Raw genomic sequence first — 7241 nt, 5'->3', positions numbered from 1 at the left:
GGCCCACATGAGGAGGTGAACGAGGGGACGCCCCTGGCACTCGGCCGAGCATCAACTGGCCGTTGTCTGTGCTGCTGCGTTAGTCACACACTGGTTTTGTTGAGAGTCTTGGTGCAAAGGTGAGAATAGGCCTGCTTGCATATGATGCATTGAACATCACATAGAGAGCAAAAGGTTGAGTGAGTTTTGTTACAGGTATTTATATCCCGAAAACACACAAAAAAACACACATGAACTACATACATTTTATTTTGCCACGGTACATACTGATAAAGTAAACAGGACTTTAACAATGATTTGCTATATTAACAAATCAACTGTGAAATTAACCAATTTGTAGACTAGGAATCGATTGGAACAAGCTGAAAAGTGCATTTTTCCATCGCCGATGCATTTCTTCGCAATAAATGTTGAAAAATAGTTGGGATTGTTGAATAATGGACATTTTATTAAAACATTTTTTTAAACTGAGTCAAAACTATACCATATACTGCTAAAGTAATGTCAAGTGTTGAATCTCAAGCCCGAGCTGACATTACGAGGGTTATTTTTTATCAAAAAAGGGCAAAATATTGCTTTTCAGTAAACTGAAGCTGATTGTGCAGTCTCAAACAAAAAGCTTGTACCCTTAAAGATAAATGTGTTTTAATAGAAAATAATAGCTGATGGAATCAAAACAGCAGTTTGTAGAAGCGATCCATTCGGACACAAGTAAATACTTGTGTTCAGGTGAGGATTCACCAACCAGCCAGATGTTTGGTGATTTGTAGTAGTTGACGACAAAGGCAACATGGATCGGTGTATAACAGATAATGAAAACAATCATGTTTGTTGTGACTATGCGGATGACGGTTTTGATTTCCTCTGACTTGTCGTGGACCTGAAGAATGCGGATGATGGAACTGGAACAGAAGACAATGATCAACAGAGGCGTGATGTAGCCTAGACATACCATGATGTAGATGAACTCTACATGAAGAGGGTGATTTTTACATCTTTCAAAGCAGGTCCAGAGGTTTTTAGGGTCATTGTCCTTTAGGAATACAACACACGAGACCACAAGGAATCCCCAAATGAGACTACACACAGCACAAGCTGTCTCTTTCTTCTTCTTCCATGTCCTGGCCTGCAGAGGGAACCTTAGAATAAGGTAGCGCTGCACGCTGATGGCCGTGGTTGTCAAGATGCTGGCGTACATGTTGGTGTAATGTAGGAAAATGAGGAAAGTGCACAAGTAATTCCGGTCCATGCAGAAGAAGGCATTGTAGATCCTGAAGGGAAGGAAGAGGAGGAGGCTGGTGTCGGCTATAACCAGGTTGAGCATGTAGATGTGTGTGTCTGTCCAGGAGGATCGTTTGACAATGAAGGCACGCAGAGCAGCAGCATTGACAAGGAAGCCCAGGAGGAAAACTGAACCGTAACCCACAGCCTCAAGGACGTCCTCTTCGCAACTAGGTTTGGTGAAGTTGGTGGAGTTACACCATGTCTAGAAGAAGTGTGTGATGGAGGGAAAAATAAACACGTTTTATTACTGAAATGGAACCCCATAACAGCATAGAAATACATGGTTACGGGTTATTCAATACAGGATAGCTTCTCATATATTTCAAGTCTTAAAGCAATACTCGTGTGGGCCTATATTTAAAAAGATACCGCAAAACCGTTTCAACGTACACTTCCTCTGAAAAGTTTAGGCGGTGAGGAACTGTCTTAAACTTCCAACATTCATTTAGAAAAGTGCATCTGCTTTGGTTGTAAAAGAAAAGTCAGATTTTATGGAAGAACTGTCTGTCATACTTTTCTGGCGAGACTTATTGTAGCAGTTTCTCATAAAACAAAAACTTAAAATGATTTTTTAAGAACTGAAAATGTGCTCTTCCTCTTCAACTTGTCATTTTGAAAGCTAAAAACCCCAGTGATAAACATTGTAAACAGTTCAAAACAACATCAAAAACTGGTGGTCACGATGATCCAATAGAACAAAACGTACCTCATTAAGTGTACCCATTGTTGAATTGGCCGAAGAGAACTGCATCACAATATCTATCCACCTGGAACATGCAGTTTCGTGTGAGCCTCTGCTACATTTGAATGTGCTGTCAGCGTAAAGATTGACGTTGGGGAAATACAGTCGCAGCAGCTCACCGCAGACACAGTTCCGATTATAACACATAGACGTGCACATGTGGTTAGTGTGAAACTGAAACAAAAAGCGGGCCTGCAAAGCTAGACGTCCATTACGCATAAAGTCGAATCTGCAACGCCAACGCTGCCGAAGGAGACAAGTAAGGTCGCACACTCAGAATGCCGGACCGGCGGAGGGAATATCTGATGAAGAGCGCAGCCTCTGCCCTCTTCAACTGCTCGATTGTAAAGGGAAGTCACGTTCTTTGTCTTCATCCACCTTTTCCCACTCTAAATGAACGAACACTGGTTACCATAGAGACCATCAAACAACCCCTGCACCTTCTTGTACGCATTAACGCCCTCAAAAAGCTGTTTGCTCCTTACAACAACAACCTCCTGCTCCTAATAATCCGGCTAACGATACCATGAGGCCTTATCGACGGCAGCTATACAACCTGAAAGTGGTTGGAGGTTAACAAAATAAAAGAGTAACACAATGGCTCTTACACAATTGGTTCTGGCGAACAGACAAGACAATTCCATACAAGTTCATCATAAGGAGCCATTACATTAGAAACAAGACAATGTGCAGTTTGAAACAGTCTCATAACTATCTAATCCATACACTGTGTTTGGGTCTTCAACATTATTATTATTTTTATTATTTTATTAGTCAGTTTCTTCACACAGAAGAAAAGTCGAACCGTCAACACAAGCATCCAAACTACTGCCGTTTTCAACCTTTTCCAACTGGAAAATAAGTTGTTAGTTTATGCTTGAATTGTCTTCGGTGATAATTGCATTTACTGTGAAATTCCTTTTAGCGTCTGGGTCATCGCTAATGTCCAGATCCAAGCTTGCAGATAGCTGCAATGTCCATTTTGACAGCATCTTCTTTGGCCAACTTTTCAAGGGCCGCGTTCTTCTGCGAATTGGGTTTGCCGTCACCGGGTTCTTGCTCCAGGTTGCCTACTGGCCACCACAAGAAAACACAAAAAGTCTGAATGTTCTTTGACAACTTGAAACAACATTGATTGCACATTTGCCTTGATTGCTGCAGGTTCTTGCCTAAATCCTTGTCAAAACTAGTGATGAGCTCGTCAGCTTTGGTCGTTTGTTTGTGCTTATTTCTCCTCTCCCTTGATTCACTTGTTTGTGGCAGAGTGGTGCATTAACCAGAGCGACTGAGCTGCCAACAGAGAGTTCCATGACTTAAATCCATCCAACGTGCCCAAATCATTCCGTTGTAATATTTTCTTTGTATCCGGACAAAAACAGTTGAAATTGGATAATGGGAGATTTGCTGAAATTGCTTGTCCTCAATAATCTTAAAGCCTGACCAGAATTTAACAAGATTACACAGACGAATCATAGTCTGCATCATAACTGTTTACAGAACGCGGGTCTAACACTGCGCTCGAGTTTGAGCACTTAGGTGAAGATAATGATGGCCTGGTGGCATTCAGCTTGTGGCGATGGGTCCATGCGGTCGCAGTAAAAGTTGAGTAAATGTGGTTTGAGAAGAAGAATATCGAGATGTGTCTTCTTTGAGATCGAGATGTGTCTTCCTTGTCACCACATTTTAAAATGCAGAAATGTAGAGCAAAAAGTTCATTCAATCAGTGGCTGATGGAAAGAAAACAAGGGTGAACCACGGAAACGGGGGAATGGAAATCTGAAAATGTGGTCTGGAAAAAAGGTTTTGGACGGGACAGACGGAACAGTTGAGAATCCACAGCACTAAAACAGATGACAGAGCACACAAGTTTGGAGTACAAAGCTGCTCTTTTACTTGTTGTTATAGACGGTTTGATCTATTTTTAGCTCATGCAGTTTGGTTTCAGGAAAGTTTTGGTTTGGCTTTTTGAGGCCAAAAATGTCACCTTGCTCCATTAGACTCAACATCGGAACTGAAATGTAGACTGTGAAACCACAAGGAGGAGCAAGGTGAAAAGACTGTAGGTCAGGTGTAGCTGTGTAAAGGAGCATGAGCCTTTCGTGTGAAATGTGCCTGGAGAAGAAGTGGCTTTATGTGAAATATTCATCATTAAAGCATTTGATTGCCTGTTAATCCCAGAAACCCTTTTCTCTTACATTCTGGGGACCTTGACAATTCCAATTTGTAAGAAATTACTGCGTGTGTGTTTGGTGGTTATTGCCTTCCTAGCGATGCCCTGATTTTATCAAGAGCTGCTTTAATCTTCAAAGGGGTTATTGTCTAGAAAAAAGGCAGAATTCTAATATTAGGCAGGATATGAAGGGGTTTCCATATTTATCGTTATCGTTCATTTGTTTTAAATCCACTTTGCCTTATTCTGTTTTCACAGAGATATTTCCCAGATCTGCCCGGATCTGGGAAATATCATTGTAAATATATTTGTCTGCTGTTCTCGGTCGATTCTCATTTATTTCTCGAACGTTGTTTTGCTGTCTGTTGGTCTGCGTCTGGCCCGTCTGTATAAACACTCAGCCGTCTCCTTCTCCTGATTCCCTTGGATTCATCCCGGTCCGTCTGGTACTGATGAAAGTTCACACGTCAGTAGCAGCAGTGAGGCAGGGCGGGCGAGGGAGAGGGTTTACATCGCTCTAACTGGGTCAGTGAAGACGCAACCCCCCCCTCCCTGCGCCCCTGCTCCCCCCCCCCATCCCGTCTCCCCTCTTTCTCTCTCGCTGTACCTCCCCTCCTTTCGTCGGCTCCCTGCTGTGACGCAATGCAGACTTTCACGGTCCCGTCTCTGTCTTGTCCCCCCCCCCCAAAATCTGCAACACACACAACGCGGCGTTCCACTTCACCGATGACAGAGAAGCATCCTCCCGAATCTTCTTGCAAAAGACAAATCAGCAGAACAAAGACAGCTTTCCCTTTTTTACAGACGCTCAGCAGGCTTTCAAGAGAACCGTTACTGTGCATCTGCTTTTGGCAGCATTTGTGTAGAGAAAAGTGTTGTGATGCATGTTTCAGAGCAACTATTATTGCCTTTATCTTCTATTTTTGGAGACTTTGCAGACTTCACGTATTACATAAGCTCAGTCTCTTGTACCAAATATCTGCACTAGCTGTCTCTGTTTCCGCTGGCTGTCCTGAGATGAGTCATCCGAGCAGTTATGTATGAACTGAATAACCCGATTTCACTCATGCCTGGTTTTCAAATGTAGGCAGTTTGTCTCAGTAAACAAGGATTTGAAGTGAAATAAATGCGGATTCACTGTTTATTACATGTGTCGAACAGTTGCGTAAAAGAAAGAGGCCAGAAGTTGTTGACTACCATGAACCTTTTTGGTAAGAGCTGCTTAATAATAGACACATTTAGATATTTTCCAGTGATTCTTAGCAGATGTATCATATAAACAAATGTGAACCGCTTAACACATTAGCATAGTTCATTAATTCGATTCTTTCCTGGTTGCATAATTGAAGGCAGTTAGGGGATTACACATTCGACTGAGCTCTGGACTTGCAAGAAAATGAAAGAAAACTGTAGGAGCAGAGGGAATGCGTAAGAACAGATGCAATTGGGTGAAGATGAGGGGTGCATGAGTGTCTGGCAGTGCCGTGCCGATGGCACACAAGAGATGGACAACAGTCAAACTTAAGGAAAAGGTCGAAGTGGACGTTTTTCACCTCGACCTGATCTTATTCACTGTAGATGGAGACATCACGTGTTGATCCATGTGCGTTTGCGTTTGGCGCGTGTATTTATGCAATCACTCTCACTCAGGTGTAACTGGGTCGTGCTCACATGGCCAAGCAGCACATGGTAAAAACAGCCGCGTTGCTGTGGCAACCTCCTTTTATCTCACGACGTCTTTACGTGGCATGTTTTTGTATTTGCATCACATATCGACGTGGAACGTCGACCAAGGCAAAACCTTTATCTACAAAAGAAATCTTAGTCGACACTGGTGTGAAATCATTAAACAGGACATGTAATAATTAATACTTGCTTGGAGGAGAAAGAATTGACACTCATACAAGTCATGCGTTAAGGCTACTGAAAGGTCTTCTTCTCCGGTGCCAAAATATATAGCTGAAAGATAACATCATGAAACAGGGGGGGGCTTTGTGTTCTTTTCCCCAGGACATAGAGTTTTGCCGCACAAGTCATCCGGAGGTCATCTAGACATTTTAAGCGCCGACATCTTCTATCAGCTGACATGACGTACACAGTTATCATTGTAAGAGGGTACAGTCACTCCGCTGTCTTAAAGGCCCTGCTGACCAGGACATTTACAACTATTCTAAAGCCCGGCGATTATGATTAGAAATATGTCTGGACTTTGATCAATAATCTTTTGTTTCCACAATCGGTTCAGTCGTGCGAAACCTGTGACCACGTCAGAGTCCTCCCGCTGCTTGAGTGTCCGTGGCTGCTTAACCTGATTTAGGAGAAACAAAGCAGAAGAGATGAAGAGCAGTTCGGGGACAGACTAGGGAGACCTTGAGTGACAAAGAGAGAGATTTGCAGCTGATTGTACTTGTCAGTAAGAACGTCTTTAATACATGCAGAGAACATGACGAAAATGTGGTGTCCTGAATTCAGACGCGCTGGCGTGTTGTGATTTAAAGAAGTTCAGAGGGCTGCTAGTTTGAATCATGTGATTCTACAGGGGATATTGAACTATTTCCCTTGTTTAGTCCTTAATGAACAAGATTATTTATTTTGCTATACAATTATTAATAATAGTTTAGTTAAAATTCTAGTTGGATATTCATATTTACCAAAATTACATTAGAGATTTTTCCATATATTAAAATTTTTGATGTCTCCCTTAATCACTAAATAAAGCAGAATATACTGTCGAAAGATATTTAAAAAAACATTGTTATGTGTTTAGGAATTAAATATTTCGGCAATAAATTATACGTGAACCTTCGCCCCTCTGTGAAAATCTACACAGAATAAAATGGAAACAGAAAGGTTTGGGTCTATGTGAAAGTTACTGAAGAAAGATTTGTATTGTAAATAATAGGTTCAAATATTTGACCAAATCAATCACAGTGAGAATTTGATTGTTTGCAGTTTAATCAACCTTTCATCCCCAGAAAATCTTCCTCTAATGTTGGTGTGGTGCTCAACGCTCGGCTTCAGTTCAGAAATACATGACAGTTGAAT

At 41.8% G+C, this 7241-nt stretch overlaps 1 long non-coding RNA gene across 1 annotated transcript; it reads right to left on the bottom strand.

Moving 5' to 3' along the window:
- Positions 1–232: 232 nt before the first annotated feature.
- Positions 233–2245, bottom strand: LOC120816521 (uncharacterized). The gene is made up of 2 exons (XR_013467105.1): positions 1991–2245; positions 233–1486 (listed from the first exon to the last, which is right to left on the bottom strand). It is a non-coding gene; the product is annotated as an uncharacterized LOC120816521 (long non-coding RNA).
- Positions 2246–7241: the final 4996 nt, after the last annotated feature.

This window comes from Gasterosteus aculeatus, chromosome 3 (assembly GCF_964276395.1).
Source record: "Gasterosteus aculeatus chromosome 3, fGasAcu3.hap1.1, whole genome shotgun sequence".
In the NCBI taxonomy this organism is placed as follows: domain Eukaryota; kingdom Metazoa; phylum Chordata; class Actinopteri; order Perciformes; family Gasterosteidae; genus Gasterosteus; species Gasterosteus aculeatus.
Note: the sequence above shows the minus strand (reverse complement) of the source record. Positions and strands in the feature narration are given on the sequence as shown.